Below are 17,159 nucleotides of genomic sequence, written 5' to 3'. Positions count from 1 at the left end.
CTGACCGCCTCGCTCCTGGTATACGGTGGAAAAAGCTGCTCTCTGGCCCCCAGGTAAGGGGCGCAGCCCGGTGCAGGATTCAATACATAGTAAAAGCAAAACGCCAGGCATGACAGACAACAGTGCCGTGACTCGGATTCGAACCGAGGTTGCTGCGGCCACAACGCAGAGTACTAACCACTATACGATCACGGCGCGCCACAGTCCCAGGGACAGCTTCTGCCCTTGCTGTATGCATTTTCATGTAATATCATTCCAATTATGTCGCTGCTTTGTCCTTGCACAACTGCGGGTACTCCTGTTCTTCTCTCCTCTATGCATGCTCTTCGTTTTACACCCCCCTTCCTTCCTTTCAATTCTGATATATGATTTAAAAAAAAAAAATCAAACGAAAAAATTTTCATCTCCCCAAATCTGACCCACGCCTCTGCACAGGCCTCCTGGGAAGTCTCATTGTCCTCGTCCACGCTTCCGCCTCTTCATCTTTACCCCTTTCCACCATCCCTCACCCCCTTTTGCCGGGTCCCTCCCGCCACCGGCCGCAGCCGAGCCGAGGGGAGTGAGTGGAGCGCCGGCGGCGCAGATGGTCGGGTGAAGGCGGAGCAAACGGGAGGAGCCGTCCGTCACCGGAGTGCACGGGGCGTTCAGCTTCCCTTGGGCCCCACTCGGCCCAGGCCCGGGGGGTCGCGGCCCCAGGCGTCTCCGTGGTGCTGGCAGCTGAGGCGGGTGTGGAGCAAGGCGGGGCGAGGCCGCTTGGCTGCCCTTCTGCCTCCGGAATCACGCAACGCTCGGGTCTCAAAGGCGACGCACACGCTGCGCCGACTCCGCCTGTCGGGTTTTCCGAGGCTCTGGAGCCGGCACTGCTGTCCTGCAAGGGCGGGTGGCTCGGCCTAGCGTTGAATCAGCGCCTGCTCTGTTGGGGGGACTGTCGTGGGACTTCTGCGTGTCTCTGTGGCGCAATCGGTTAGCGCGTTCGGCTGTTAACCGAAAGGTTGGTGGTTCGAGCCCACCCAGGGACGAGTGTCTCGCCTTTTTAGGCTGTAGACGTGTTTGCAGTTGTTCCTACTCTGCACGTCCTCTCAAGGTAAAGGCGGAGAGAGGCCTCCTCCGCTGGTACCCTCCTGTTCTCTGTGTCTTGTGCCCAAAGGGGGCACCTAAGTCAACATCAAAGGTCATCACAGGTCCTCGCGGAAGAGCTCGGGAGGAAAACAGGTCTCTGGGAGTACGGAAATCCCTGAGAGAGTACACACATCGTCGTGACTCGAAGTTCTTTTTCACAATGTAGTTTCTTCCATCATTGGTTTGGACTAGTATTTAACCCTTTCCATACACTTTTTAAATTCACCTCTTCCAGCCTGGGCGACGCTTTGGGCTCTGAGGCCTGACCACAAGGGAACTGGTCTGTCTGCCCTTCTGGTGTAGCTTTAGCACTGTGTGCGGCAGAGCCAAGGACATGCTCTTTCCGGACCTCGGTTTCCTTCTGAGTAAGGGGCGCCCTTGGCTCTCAGCAGGTGAGGAGCGGAGCCGGTCTGCGCCCTGATCGCTGACCTGGCTCAAGCGGCTCTCCTGACAACGGCACGTGTACAGGCTCCTTTTCGTGCCCAGACCAGCTTGACCGGGGGAGCACGAGGCTCCGTCTCCGTGCCTTTGCCTGGAGACCCGGCTTCTTCGGTTGGTTTTCTTTTGTTCCGTCACGCAAATCAACCAGATCCGCAAGTGTGCTGGGAGGGGGAAAGCCAAGTGTGCTTCACAGGAAAGAAGTTCTTGGTTTTGAGAGACATGCTACCTGTCAGCCTGTAGAGAAGATTTCGGCGACAGATGAGAAGGTTAGGGGCTCTCTGGATCTCAAGGTAGGCTGAAGTCAGCCTAGTCCTGCGCCCGCCTTGGACTCACTGACTGTGTCCTGGTCTCCAATGTGACTCAGAGCAGACAACCGAGGCCGGTTTCCTAGCGCTGAGTAATTGAAGTTGTGCCACGTTTCTTGTGAATGGAAAATGCAGCTGCGGCTGCACCTCCACGCCCCCTCCCCTCCTTTTGTTTTTCAAAGGAGAAGGTAACGTTCAGGAAAAAGCAGCATGTTTTCGCTCGGTTTTGGGCCGGAGACCGTCCGTGTGAGAGGCAAACAGGATGACCACTACACTACAGAAACAAAGCACGTGGCAACAAGGATATACCTAAGGAAACCTTAGGTCCTGCCACAACCGGTCGAGACACACCCTTTTTTAACTGAAAAATGTCCCAGGAAGCACCAGAGTCCTCGGGCAAGGAGACTGCTGCTCCGGAGAGGCCGTGGCTCAGGGTTTCGTGCCAGCCCCGAAGCGGGGACCCTGGGACCACACAGTTTGACTTCGGGGTCCCGGATCACACACAGGGTTTCCACTTTCAGGACTAGGCGCCCCTGTGCAGGAGTCGCCCCGGCTGATCCCAGCTCCCGGAAGCTGCAGGAGCCGGCGGGTGGGTGCGTCTGAGCCTCATGCGCCCCCCCGCCGCCCAACAGTGTGGACGTCGCCCCTGCAGGGCTGTGGACCTGCGCCTCGGTGCCCTTTTCATGCCCTTTTCAGCGGTCTCTCGGCTGTCGGCAAATGACCGGTGCTTCGAAATCTCCGAGAAACCCTAGGACCAGCTCTCTCCTCTGCTCTAATGCGCCGGACCTGCGCGTTCTTTCCTCGCAAGCCCTTTCGCCTTAGCGCTTCTCTGCTGTCCTCTCAGCAAAAGCAGATCTCTTTGATATCCTGTGGGCAAAAGAGGTCCCTCTGGTTCCTGCCCGGGCTGATTTAAAGCCATTGAGAGAGGCCTGTGGCCGTGATGGCCATGACCACCTAACAGAGTGCGGTAAAATCTAGGCCATGGAACAGAGCGACGGCAAGCATAGTGGCCAAGAGCAAGGGCTCTGAGGCACACTGCCTGGGTTTGAGTGCTGCCTCTCACCATCACAGGGCTGGGACCCTTGGAAAGTTAGTTCAACCTGACAGTGCCTCTGTGTTCTTCTCTGCAACAAGGGATCTTAACAACCTATACTCAGAATCTGAGGGTCATTATGTGGACTAAATCAATTATTACACAGTCAAGCACTGAGGAACCATGCTGGTCATAGGGTAAAGCTCTGAGAAATCTGTTATCATTGTTATTATTTTGTGTTTTTTTCCTACTTCTCATGGTACCACTGCCGACTTTCAACATGCCCCAGAATAAATTAGGACTATATTAGCGACCAGCATCTTGAAAACTAGTTACTTGATGATTTTTTTTTTTTTAAGATTGGCACCTGAGCTAACATCTGTTGCCAATCTTCTCTCTTTTTTTTTTCCCTCTCTTTTTCTTCTCCCAAAAGCCCCGAGTACATAGTTGTATATTCTACTTGTGAATGCCTCTTGTGCTATGTGGGACGCCACCTCAGCAAGGCCTGATGAGCTGTTCCATGTCCGTGCCCAGGATCTGAACTAGGGAATCCCTGGGCTGCTGAACCAGAATGCACGAATTTAACCACTCTGCCTCGGGCTAGCCCCACATGGTGATTTTGATGGTAATTTGACTGACAATGGAGACACCGCAGCAGGGGACTGGACCCAGCTTCATCAGATTCATGGACCTTAGACAGATATGCTGATCCTTTAGCTCACAATAGACTATATTTTGCACATGCTTCTAGCAAGAGCTTTTAATATCCAGTCACATTACTGCAAGTATTATAAGAAACATCCAGCTATGTACCAGAGACTGCATCTTTTGAATTCGGTTTTTGGTTTCATTTTATTTTTAAGAAACTAAAGGAAGAAAATATAACTGATCTGGGAATTGTAGAAGATTTCTTCTTTCAGTTATGATGGAGTATTTGTAGTAAGCCAGCATTCATCTTGAAAACAACTAAATAAAGGATTAAACAAATTCTGTTTGAAGTCTTTGGAGAAATACCAATGCAGCTAGGACCACAGGATCAACTCCAGAGAGAGAGGAGCTCATTGGAATGAAACTATTTCTCTACCTTTTCCCCTTAGGGCATTTGTCACTTGTTGACAAGGAACAAGAGACTGAGAAGCTGGGGAGAGGGCACCTGTTAAGAGTCAGAGAAAACAGCAGCACTTTAAGTCATCTCATGGATCCGGAGAGAAAAGAAGAAGAAACTGATATCGAACCTGAAGTGAGTTCACTCACTCATTGCTCAGCAAGCCAATATCTGACACCAGGGGTAGTGGAAAAAAGTAGGAACTTTATTATTGCACAGCACTGAGCAAGGAGGGAGGGCAGCTAATGCTGAAATCCCAAGCTCCCTGAAAAGCTAAAAGGAAGGGTTTTTATTTAGGGTTTTAGGTAGGGGAGGGGGAGCATAGGGCCCTGCTGGTGAGCAGCTTTCCCACCAGCCTGTATCTCTTTTCGAGGAGGAGATAACGAATCCAGGTACTTGTGCTTGGCAGTGTCTGTTTCCATGGAGGACAGTGGATTCTGGAGCCAGGAAGCCAGGGAGTAGGCAGGGAATGAGTGTTTTGGTTTAACCCCATATATACTTGGTTTAATATAGGGAAACGGATATCAGGGTTGATATCAAAACGACTTGGAGTTGTCCAAGTATTCAGACTTGAGGAGTCAAGATCCTGGAGTGGGTTGGTAAGTGAGCTGGATGCTTGGTACAAGATTTTCCCTGAAAACATTTGCAAATTAAGCAACGTGCATGTAAGAGGCCACAAAGGCAAGCAGAGTGTGGCTGAAAAAGAGTGGAATTTTCAGCAGTATCATGGTGCTCAGGGGATAAAAATTGAAGTTCAGGACTCATCAAAAAGGAGGGGCCAAGGAAATCCCCCAAAGACTCAGGTAGGAGCCCTGGCTGCATACAGCATAGCAGTGTGAGCAAACTAGCTGTAGGCTGATGCTTCCCATGAGTGCAAATAAGCTGCAAGTTGGCTTATTCAAGGATGGATTGGACTGAGGTGATCTGCCCTTCTGCTGTCTGCTGGGGGAGAGGGTGAATAATCTTCAGAGAAAGCTGACATCATTCAAACTATCCATCATTTTTCACACAACAGGTTCATCATTCAATCACTATTCTAGGACTCTAAAGGAACAGAAGCTAGAGAGAAAAAGCAAACCATGGAAACTGGCTCACAAGTGATTGAGGCGTTGAAGTTATCAGACAGAAACATGAAATGACATTTTTAGCTACTCAGAAAATAGATGACACGATAAAAATTCTCTTTCACCAGAGAAAGAGAATCTATTTTTAAAGTCAATGAAAATTATACAAATAATATATGTAATAGTTAGCATTTTAAAAAGTCAATGGATTAGTGTGATACCAGTTTGGACTCACTTGCAGATTGATTATTAACCTGAAAATAGGTATCTAGCAAGAAACTCTCCACAGAGTTGAATCATAGAGATCTAAAAGGAATAAAAATTAAGAAAACAGTGTAAAAAAGGTATGAGTTATGTCATAAAGACCTAACATGAATGCAATTAAAGTCTCAGAGTTTGGAGCAGTCAGAAAATGAGATAGAAACAATATTGAAAGATATTACGGACAGGTAAGGAAAAAACAGTATGATCTATCAAACCATCTGTGCAAGAAGATCTGTGAACTCCAACTAAGATAAGGACAAGACAACTACACCCCAAATGGCTGAACATCAAAGACAGATGAAAAATTCATAGCAGCACCCAGAGGGGAGAAATTCCTACTACACTGACCAAAGACTGGGAGCTGAATTCTCAGCAGAAAAAAAAAAAAAAGACACTATTGAAGGGCTAAGGCTGTAATTTCCAACCCACTATGCACTGCTAATCCCTGACAGAATATCTTTCAAGGGAAAGTGAAGTGAAGACCTGACCACATAAGCAGCAGACCCTAACCAAAGGAAATGCAAAAGGTCACTCTTTAGGCAGAAGTTAAATGATCCCCAGGGAAATGTGGAAAATGAAGGAAGGAATGAAGAGAAATGGATAAGTTAAATATGTGGTTAAGTGAAATAAATATTACTATTCAAATAATAATAATAATGTCTATGTGATTTAAAATAGATGTTGCAGCAAAATTAATGCCAATAACTCAAAAATCAGGAGAGTAAAAGGAATTAAGATGTTCCAAAGTTCTAGCACTGTCTAGGAGATGTAAAAATTCTAATTTATATTAGAGTCTTCACAGATTTTACAGAATACATAAAAGTAAACATATATATGTATATCAGAGTAAAATCAAGAACTAAAGTATTCTTTTAGAGAATTCTGTAGTTTTAAAAAATAAACTTTATTTTTGATGTTAAAAATTTAAAAAGCATACAGCATAACATAATAAATGTATAAAACCTTGTAATTATCAGCCTGACGAATGTATAGAACATTTCCATCAACCCAGGAATTTTCCCTTCAAATTTCCTCAGAGGGAGCCACTCTTCTGTTCTGACCCTTCATGGAAGTCGACTTCCACAGGAGTACGAGAAAGGTACACTAAAAAAGATGTGTTTTAGGAGTTGAAAAGCATTTTTTTTGATAGGCATCTTTTGCTGAACGTACTGTTTGGGGGGATTATGAATGTTATTGCCTCATCTGTAGTTTGGTTGTTTTTCCTGTGGAGTATTAATCCCTTATATGAATATACAATGGTTTGTATATCACTTCTGCCCATGAACATTTGGATTTTGTCCAGCTTTTGCCTAGCATAAATGACATTGCTATGAACAGTTTTGTAGAAGGCTTTTCGGATGTATGCATTCATTTTTCTCGGGAAGTAAATAGAAGCACCTACATTAGTAGGTAACAAGGTAGGTATACTTTTTAACTTCGTGAGAAACTGCCGAATATTAAGAAAGTGCTTGTGCTAAATTAAGCCAATGTCATACACACTAAGATGGGGGAGGACAGAGAAAACTTTAAAAATCTATTTTTTGAGGTTTCTCCTCTTCACCTTCTTCCAAATACTTAATGGCAGCTATGAAGTTGGCTTTGGTCACACCACGTGTCAGCACCAGACTATTCAGGTCTGGCAGCAGAGCCATGGAGAGATACTCCAAGGCAGCCCACCCAAGTCTCAGAATCACAGACGTCAGGTAGGAATAGACGCCAATGAAATGAGGAGGGTCAGGCGATTCCACCCTCCTCAGTCACAGCTGTGCCGCTCTTCAGCTCTGTGCCACTAAAAGCGGTTTCCTGGGCGTACTTACCTTCGCTCTGTTCCATGGCCTAGATTTTACCGCACTCTGTTAGGTGGTCATGGCCATCACGGCCACAGGCCTCTCTCAATGGCTTTAAATCAGCCCGGGCAGGAACCAGAGGGACCTCTTTTGCCCACAGGATATCAAAGAGATCTGCTTTTGCTGAGAGGACAGCAGAGAAGCGCTAAGGCGAAAGGGCTTGCGAGGAAAGAACGCGCAGGTCCGGCGCATTAGAGCAGAGGAGAGAGCTGGTCCTAGGGTTTCTCGGAGATTTCGAAGCACCGGTCATTTGCCGACAGCCGAGAGACCGCTGAAAAGGGCATGAAAAGGGCACCGAGGCGCAGGTCCACAGCCCTGCAGGGGCGACGTCCACACTGTTGGGCGGCGGGGGGGCGCATGAGGCTCAGACGCACCCACCCGCCGGCTCCTGCAGCTTCCGGGAGCTGGGATCAGCCGGGGCGACTCCTGCACAGGGGCGCCTAGTCCTGAAAGTGGAAACCCTGTGTGTGATCCGGGACCCCGAAGTCAAACTGTGTGGTCCCAGGGTCCCCGCTTCGGGGCTGGCACGAAACCCTGAGCCACGGCCTCTCCGGAGCAGCAGTCTCCTTGCCCGAGGACTCTGGTGCTTCCTGGGACATTTTTCAGTTAAAAAAGGGTGTGTCTCGACCGGTTGTGGCAGGACCTAAGGTTTCCTTAGGTATATCCTTGTTGCCACGTGCTTTGTTTCTGTAGTGTAGTGGTCATCCTGTTTGCCTCTCACACGGACGGTCTCCGGCCCAAAACCGAGCGAAAACATGCTGCTTTTTCCTGAACGTTACCTTCTCCTTTGAAAAACAAAAGGAGGGGAGGGGGCGTGGAGGTGCAGCCGCAGCTGCATTTTCCATTCACAAGAAACGTGGCACAACTTCAATTACTCAGCGCTAGGAAACCGGCCTCGGTTGTCTGCTCTGAGTCACATTGGAGACCAGGACACAGTCAGTGAGTCCAAGGCGGGCGCAGGACTAGGCTGACTTCAGCCTACCTTGAGATCCAGAGAGCCCCTAACCTTCTCATCTGTCGCCGAAATCTTCTCTACAGGCTGACAGGTAGCATGTCTCTCAAAACCAAGAACTTCTTTCCTGTGAAGCACACTTGGCTTTCCCCCTCCCAGCACACTTGCGGATCTGGTTGATTTGCGTGACGGAACAAAAGAAAACCAACCGAAGAAGCCGGGTCTCCAGGCAAAGGCACGGAGACGGAGCCTCGTGCTCCCCCGGTCAAGCTGGTCTGGGCACGAAAAGGAGCCTGTACACGTGCCGTTGTCAGGAGAGCCGCTTGAGCCAGGTCAGCGATCAGGGCGCAGACCGGCTCCGCTCCTCACCTGCTGAGAGCCAAGGGCGCCCCTTACTCAGAAGGAAACCGAGGTCCGGAAAGAGCATGTCCTTGGCTCTGCCGCACACAGTGCTAAAGCTACACCAGAAGGGCAGACAGACCAGTTCCCTTGTGGTCAGGCCTCAGAGCCCAAAGCGTCGCCCAGGCTGGAAGAGGTGAATTTAAAAAGTGTATGGAAAGGGTTAAATACTAGTCCAAACCAATGATGGAAGAAACTACATTGTGAAAAAGAACTTCGAGTCACGACGATGTGTGTACTCTCTCAGGGATTTCCGTACTCCCAGAGACCTGTTTTCCTCCCGAGCTCTTCCGCGAGGACCTGTGATGACCTTTGATGTTGACTTAGGTGCCCCCTTTGGGCACAAGACACAGAGAACAGGAGGGTACCAGCGGAGGAGGCCTCTCTCCGCCTTTACCTTGAGAGGACGTGCAGAGTAGGAACAACTGCAAACACGTCTACAGCCTAAAAAGGCGAGACACTCGTCCCTGGGTGGGCTCGAACCACCAACCTTTCGGTTAACAGCCGAACGCGCTAACCGATTGCGCCACAGAGACACGCAGAAGTCCCACGACAGTCCCCCCAACAGAGCAGGCGCTGATTCAACGCTAGGCCGAGCCACCCGCCCTTGCAGGACAGCAGTGCCGGCTCCAGAGCCTCGGAAAACCCGACAGGCGGAGTCGGCGCAGCGTGTGCGTCGCCTTTGAGACCCGAGCGTTGCGTGATTCCGGAGGCAGAAGGGCAGCCAAGCGGCCTCGCCCCGCCTTGCTCCACACCCGCCTCAGCTGCCAGCACCACGGAGACGCCTGGGGCCGCGACCCCCCGGGCCTGGGCCGAGTGGGGCCCAAGGGAAGCTGAACGCCCCGTGCACTCCGGTGACGGACGGCTCCTCCCGTTTGCTCCGCCTTCACCCGACCATCTGCGCCGCCGGCGCTCCACTCACTCCCCTCGGCTCGGCTGCGGCCGGTGGCGGGAGGGACCCGGCAAAAGGGGGTGAGGGATGGTGGAAAGGGGTAAAGATGAAGAGGCGGAAGCGTGGACGAGGACAATGAGACTTCCCAGGAGGCCTGTGCAGAGGCGTGGGTCAGATTTGGGGAGATGAAAATTTTTTCGTTTGATTTTTTTTTTTTAAATCATATATCAGAATTGAAAGGAAGGAAGGGGGGTGTAAAACGAAGAGCATGCATAGAGGAGAGAAGAACAGGAGTACCCGCAGTTGTGCAAGGACAAAGCAGCGACATAATTGGAATGATATTACATGAAAATGCATACAGCAAGGGCAGAAGCTGTCCCTGGGACTGTGGCGCGCCGTGATCGTATAGTGGTTAGTACTCTGCGTTGTGGCCGCAGCAACCTCGGTTCGAATCCGAGTCACGGCACTGTTGTCTGTCATGCCTGGCGTTTTGCTTTTACTATGTATTGAATCCTGCACCGGGCTGCGCCCCTTACCTGGGGGCCAGAGAGCAGCTTTTTCCACCGTATACCAGGAGCGAGGCGGTCAGAAGGGAAGGAAATCCTACAGTGCTCTAACATGGGGATGGGGACGTTCTCCGTTCCTTGGCTGAGCCGAAGTAAACTGAAGTAAATGGTTTATCTTCAGTGGTACTCCGAAAGAGGAGCGTCCTTGATGCCCGACTGCTCAGCAGGAGGCTCAGTGGCACAATTGATGAAAAATACTGTTTCTGTGTTACTCAAAATCTAAAAGATCTTAAAGACCAGGTAAAATTTTTCATCAGATAAGTGACACCTCTTCTGTAGACCTGTTTAGCTGGTTAAACCTTGGCTCCTGGGACTCTGTGCTCCGAGGACTTTTTCAGTCCTTGTCTATGGTTCTCCTTAGGGCCATCTATTAACCTCTCTGTGTTGTATAAGCTCAAAGATTTTAAATGCCTGTCAGCAGCCACTCACAAGCCAAATGGTATCCATCAGGATGGGACAACTGGAAGAACTCAACAACAACCACATAAATTATGGTAACGTGACTACAGGACCCTCAATCCTGATGACTCAACCAGGGGAAACAATGAATATACGATTCTTCTGTCTGACTACATCTATAGTGGTAACTGAGAGTAACACTACACTGGTGGAGCAGGCTGAGAACATGACCAAAAGGGGAAATTGTTAAAGTCAAAGACAAATGGAGATCAGACTTGAAAATTCCCTGAGCAGACAAACCAGTTTCGTTATACAAGCAAGTGTTACTTTAGATTGCTTTGCAAAACAAGTGGACTTAACTAGAGCCACTGCTTGTGAGCAGCTCTGAAAATCACAATGAAACTTAAACTGTTCCCCAAAAGTGGCATGAGGTAAGCGATTTTAACCAGTTCCCTATCACCAGTAAAACTCGAGTGTTATAACCAATCCCTGTGAGGAATAAACAGCCACTGCCTCCTCACTCTGTGAGCTGCTTTATAACAATATGACTCTGAGCCTCATTCCACATTTGGTTTGAGCGCTCCCAATTCCTAAATTGGGCACAATAAACTTTTACTTATGACTATTTCAGTGATCCAGTGGTTTCAGTTCTGCTGTTTCTGCACTTTTGGCACCATCTCAACATTTTCATCTGCCAGATTGGCCCAACCAGAGAACTCCACTTCATACTCTTTTTGTCATAGAGTCCCAAGGAGGGTCCCTAACTTGCTACACTGATCTTTAGGTGCTATGTTGAAAATTGGAGGCTGAGGGAGAGCTGACTTTTTCTGCATATGAAAGAAGAGGAGGAAGAGGCAGAAATACAGAGAGGGGAAAAATAGGCAGGAACCAGAAAACCGATTTTTTTCCCAGTAAATAACTAACTCTTTATTGGTAGATACACTTTTTGAGGGATGAGTTACTATTAATTAATTATATTGCATGCCCATACTAAGTATTTGAAATAGTTGTAGTTTCTTTTGGTGTGACATAGATTCTCTAGGGGCCAGTCTGGTGGCCCAGTGGTTAAGTGCGCACGTTCTGCTTTGGCAGCTCAGGATTCTCAGGTTGGGATCCCGGGTGTGGACACGGCACCGCTTGGCAAGCGATGCTGTGGTAGGTGTCCCACATATAAAGTAGAGGAAGATGGGCACAGATGTTAGCTCAGGGCCAGTCTTCCTCAGCAAAAAGAGAAGGATTGGCAGCAGATGTTAGCTCAGGGCTAATCTTCCTCAAAAAAAAAAAAAAAAAAGATAGATTCTCCATCACACGGTCATGTAAGGTTTCAATCAATATTTTTTTTCCAAGTAATTTTATTGGGATTATAATGGTTTCTAACATTGTGTAATTTCGCGTGTACATTATTATTTATCAATTCCTGAATACACTTCATCGTGCTCACCCCCAGTAGTCTAATTTTTACCCATCACCATACATATGTGCCCCTTTATCCCTTTCACTCACCCCCCCAAACCCCCTTCCCCTCTGGTAACCACTAATCTATTCTCTTTATCCATGTATTTGTTATCTTCCACATATGAGTGAAATCATGCAGTATTTGTCTTTTTCTGTCTCGTTCATTTCAAGAAACATCGTACCCTCAAGTTCCATCCATGTTGCTGCAAATGGGATGATTTTGTCTTTTTTATGGCTGAGTAGTATTCCATTGTACATATATACCACATCATCTTTATCCATTCATCCCTTGATGGGTACCTGGGTTGCTTCCACATCTTGGCTATTGTGAATAATGCTGCAATGAACATAGGGGTGCATACATCTCTTTTGATCATTGATTTTATGTTCTTTGGATAAATACCCAGTAGTGGGATAGCTGGATCGTATGGTATTTCCATTTTTAATTTTTTGAGAAATCTCCATAATTGTTTTCCCTATTGGCTGAACCAGTTTACATTCCTACCGGCAGTGTATGAGGGTTCCCTTTTCTCCACAACCTCTCCAACATTTGTTGTTTTTTGTCTTGTTGATTACAGCCATTCTGACTGGTGTAAGGTGATATCTCATTGTAGTTTTGATTTGCATTTCCCTAATAATATGTGATGTAGAGCATCATTTCATGTGTCTGTTGGCCATCTGTATATCTTTTTTGGAAAAATGTCTGTTCAGGTCCATTTTTTGATTGGGTTGTTTTTTGTTGTTGTTGTTGAGTTGTATGAATTCTTTCTATATTTTGGAGATCAACCCCTTATCTGATAAATGATTTGCAAATATTTTCTCCCAGTTGGTAGGTTGTCTTTCCATTTTGTTCATGGTTTCCTTTGTTTTGCAGAAGATTTTTAGTCTGATGGAGTCCCATTTGTTTACTTTTTCTTTTGTTTCCCTTGCCTAAGTAGACATGGTATCAAAAAGATGTGGCTAAGATAATGTCAAAGAGTGTACTGCCTATATTTTCTTCTAGGAGTTTTATGGTTTCGGGTCTTACATTCAAATCTTTAATCCACTAAGAGTTAATTTTTTACATATGGTGCAAGAAAATGGTCTACTTTTATTCTTTTGCATGTAGCTTTCCCAATGCAGTTTTCCCAATGCAGTTTATTGAAGAGACTTTTCTTTCTCCATTGTATGTTCCTGGCTCCTTTGCCAAAGACTAACTGTCTATAGATGTGTGGTTTTTATTTATTTGTTTATTAGGAAGATTGGCCCTGAGCTAACATCTGTGCCCATCTTCCTCTACTTTATATGTGGGACGCCTGCCACAGCATGGCTTGATAAGCAGTGCATAGGTCTGCACCCAGGATCCAAACTGGCGAACCCTGGGCTGCTGAAGTGGAACATGTGAACTTAAATTCTGGGCCATCAGGCCGGCCCCCCAGATGTGTGTTTTATTTCTGGGGTTTCAATTCTGATTTATTGATCTGTTTGTCTTTTTTTGTGCCAGTACCATGCTGTTTTGATTACTATAGCTTTGTAGTGTCTTTTGAAGTCAGAGATTGTGATGCCTCAAGCTTTGTTCTTTTTTCTCAGGATTGCTTTAGCTATTCAGGGTCTTTTGTTGTTCCATATAAATATTTGGGTTCTTTGTTCTATTTCCATGAAGAATGTCATTGGGATTTTGATTGAGATTGCAATGAATCTGTAGATTGCTTTAGGTAGTATGGACAATTTAACTATGTTTACTCTTCTGACCCATGAACATGGAATATCTTTCCATTTCTTTATGTCTTCTCCAATTTCTTTCAATAACGTCTCATAGTTTTTAGTCTACAGGTCTTTCACCTCTTTGGTTAAGTTTATTCCTAGGTGTTTTATTCTTTTTGTTGTGATTGTGAAAGGAATTGTGTTCTTGATTTCTCTTTCTGCTAGTTCATTGTTAGCGTATAGGAATGCAACTGATTTTTTTAAATTGATTTTGTACTCTGCAACTTTGCTGTAGTTGTTGATTTTTTCTATAGTTTTCTGGTGGATTCTTTAGGGTTTTTTTTTTATATAGAGAACCATGTCATCTGCAAATAGCGAAAGTTTCACTTCTTTCTTCCCAATTTGAATTCCTTTTATTTTTTTTCTTGCCTAAGTGCTCTGGCAAATACCTCCAGTACTATATTGAATAGGAATGGTGAGAGTGGGCACCCTTGTCTTGTTCCTGTTCTCAGAAGTATGGCTTTCAGTTTTTCACCATTAAGTATGGTGTTGGCTGTGGGTTTGTCATATATGGCCTTTATTATGTTGAGGTACTTTTCTTCTATACCCATTTTATTGAGAGTTTTTATCATAACTGGATGTTGGATCTTGTCAAATGCTTTCTCTGCATCTATTGAGATGATCATGTGATTTTTTTATTCCTCATTGTGTTAATGTGGTGTATCACATCGATTGATTTGGGGATATGGAACCATCCCTGCGTCCCTGGAATAATTCCCACTTGATCATGATATACTCTCCTTTTAATGTGTTGCTGTATTCACTTTGCCAATATTTTGTTGAGGATTTTCACGTCTAAGTTCATTACTGATACTGGCCTGCAGTTTTCCTTCTTTGTGTTGTCCTTGTCTAGTTTTGATATCAGGGTAATGTTGGCCTCATAGAATGTGTTAGGAAGCGTTCCATGTTCTTCAATTTTTCGGAATAGTTTGAGAAGGATATGTACTAAATCTTCTTTGAATGTTTTGTAGAATTCTCCAGAGAAGCCATCTGGTCCTGGACTTTTGTTTTTTGGGAGGTTTTTGATTACTGTTTCAATCTCTGTACTGGTGATTGTTCTATTCAGATTCTCTATTTCTTCTTGATCCAGTTTTGGGAGGTTGTATGAGGCTAGGAATTCATCCATTTCTTCTAGGTTATCAAATTTGTGAGCATATAGTTTTTCATAGTATTCTCTTACAATCTTTTGTACTTCTGCAGTATCTGTTGTAATTTCTCCTCTTCCATTTCTAATTTTATTTATTTAAGCCTTCTCTCTTTTTTTCTTAGTTAGGTGCATTTTAAGATTACTTATTTGAGATTTTTTTTTTTTTTTTGCTTGTTGATGTGGGCCTATATTACTATGAATTTCCCTATGACTGCTCTTGCTGCATCCCATAAGAGCTGGTATTTTGTGTTTTCATTTTTGTTTGTCTCCAGGTATTTTTAAATTTCCCCTTTGATTTCTTCAATGATCAAATGGTTGTTAAATAGCATGTTGTTTAGTCTGCACATATTTCTGACTTTCCAAGTTTTGTTCTTTTGGTTAATTTCTAGCTTCATAGCATTGTGTTCAGAAAAGATGTTTGGGGTGATTTCAATCTTCTTAAATTTATTGAGGCTTGCCTTGTTTCCCAACATATGCTCTATCTTTGAGAATGATGCATGTGCCCTTGAGAAGAATGTATATTCTCCTGTTTTTGGATGGAATGCTCTACGTATATCTATTAAGTCCATCTGGTCAAGTGTTTCATTTAAGTCTACTATTTCCTTGTTGACTTTTTGTCTGGATGATCTATCCAATGATGTAAGTGTAGTGTCGAGATCCCCTACTATTATTGTGTTGCTATTAATTTCTCCCTTTAGGTCTGTTAATAATTGCTTTGTGTACTTTGGTGCCCCTGTGTTAGGTGCATATATATTAACAAGTGTTATTGCCTCTTGCTGGAATGTCCCTTTTATCATTATATACTGCCCCTCTTTGTCTCTCATTGTCTTTTTTAACTTGAAGTCTGCTTTGTCTGATAAAAGTATGGCAACACCTGCTTTCTATTTTTGGCCATTAGCTTGGAGTATTGTCTTCCATCCCTCACCCTAAGCCTATGTTTGTCTATGGAGCTGAGGTGCATTTCCTGGCAGCAGCATATTGTTGGGTCTTGTTTTTTAACCCATCCAGCCACTCTGCGTCTTTTGATTGGAGAATTCATTCCATTTACATTTAGAGTGGTTATTGATATATGAGGACTTAATACAGCCATTTTATCTCTTGTTTTCTGGTTGTTCTATGTTTCCATTGTTTCTCTTCCTTTGTATTTCTGACTGCCATTTAATTTTTGTGGTTTTCTGAGAGGGATTTCTCTGTTTTCTCTCTTTTTGTGAATTGTGGCTCTGCTTTAATTTTTTGTTTAGTGGTTACCATGAGGATTGTATGAAAGATATTGGAGATGAGATAGTCCATTTTCTGATAGCCTCTTATCTCCATTAACCTAAGCAGGTTCCTTCTCTTTCCTCTCCCCTTCTGAGTAATTGCTGTTACATATTGTTCTATTTTTAATTTTGTGAGTTTGTGGCTAAGTTGAATCATTTATCATCACTTTTGATGCATTCTTTCCCTTTCTCTTTTTAAGTTGTAATTGAGTCTTTGTCTCCCTATTCTGGTAGAGAGCTGCAGGTTTCAGATCATGTCTACCTATTTATCCCCTGGCTGAGAGATTTGTAAACTTTTGCCTTTTTGTTGCCAGCGTGAGGGCATCTTTAATTATTTCTTTTTGGGGAGGTCTAGTGGCAATGAACTCCTTCAGCTTTTGTTTATCTTGGGAAGCTTTTATTTCTCCATCATATCTGAAGGAATGTTTCACCAGATAGACTATTCTTGGATGAGAGTTTTTGTCTTTCAGTGTTTTGAATGTATCATTCCATTCTCTTCTAGTGGATTTGCCGAAAAGTCTGCTGAAAGCCTGATAGAATCTCCTTTGGAGTTTATTTTCTTCTGCCTTGCTGCTCCTAATATTTTTTCTTTATCATTAACTTTTACCATTTTTACTGTTATATGCCTTAGAGAAGTTCTTTTAGCATTGATGAAGTTGGGTGTTCTATTAGCTTTATTTATTTGTAAGTCCAGAACCATCTCCTGTTCCTGGAGAGAGACTCATAGAACAAAGTTTTAATTTATCAAGCTTTCAGGGAGTACATATGTAAGCAGAGGCCATAAATCAGGAGAACATGTGAATTTTTTAGAGTACTGCAGAGCAGCCAGCGAGTAGTCACAGAGAGGAGGGACTGGGGCCATTTAGTGTAACAAAATGGCCTCACTTGTATTCACTTACACTTTGGCAAACTGGAGACCAGACTCTACTCACCTTCACCAGACAGGGGAGATGGCAGTTCTAGAGGAGGTCAACTTCATACTAACTGTAGACCCTCAAACCTCATAGGACTTTTCTTCTCTTCCCTTTGGTCTCTCTTCTGCCTGCAATAAGAGAGGTTCCACCGCCATTCTGTCCTTTCAGGACCCTGTCTGGCTCCCTCTACAGAACTGAAGCAGGCAGCCAGTTTCTCCTAAGTGTCCCTCAGGGCCTGGTTGTCTGCCAGACATA

The 17,159-nt window shown here is 45.1% G+C and overlaps 4 non-coding genes across 4 annotated transcripts; 2 read left to right on the top strand and 2 right to left on the bottom strand.

The window, feature by feature from the left end:
* Positions 1 to 123: 123 nt before the first annotated feature.
* Positions 124 to 195, bottom strand: TRNAH-GUG (transfer RNA histidin (anticodon GUG)). The gene has a single exon. It is a non-coding gene; the product is annotated as a tRNA-His (tRNA).
* A 750-nt stretch (positions 196 to 945) lies between these two features.
* Positions 946 to 1,019, top strand: TRNAN-GUU (transfer RNA asparagine (anticodon GUU)). The gene has a single exon. It is a non-coding gene; the product is annotated as a tRNA-Asn (tRNA).
* Positions 1,020 to 8,991: 7,972 nt separating this feature from the next.
* TRNAN-GUU (transfer RNA asparagine (anticodon GUU)) lies at positions 8,992 to 9,065 on the bottom strand. Its single transcript has one exon. It is a non-coding gene; the product is annotated as a tRNA-Asn (tRNA).
* Positions 9,066 to 9,815: 750 nt separating this feature from the next.
* TRNAH-GUG (transfer RNA histidin (anticodon GUG)) lies at positions 9,816 to 9,887 on the top strand. Its single transcript has one exon. It is a non-coding gene; the product is annotated as a tRNA-His (tRNA).
* The last annotated feature ends 7,272 nt before the right edge of the window (positions 9,888 to 17,159 follow it).

This window comes from Equus asinus, chromosome 25, assembly GCF_041296235.1.
Source record: "Equus asinus isolate D_3611 breed Donkey chromosome 25, EquAss-T2T_v2, whole genome shotgun sequence".
NCBI lineage: Eukaryota > Metazoa > Chordata > Mammalia > Perissodactyla > Equidae > Equus > Equus asinus.
Note: the sequence above shows the minus strand (reverse complement) of the source record. Positions and strands in the feature narration are given on the sequence as shown.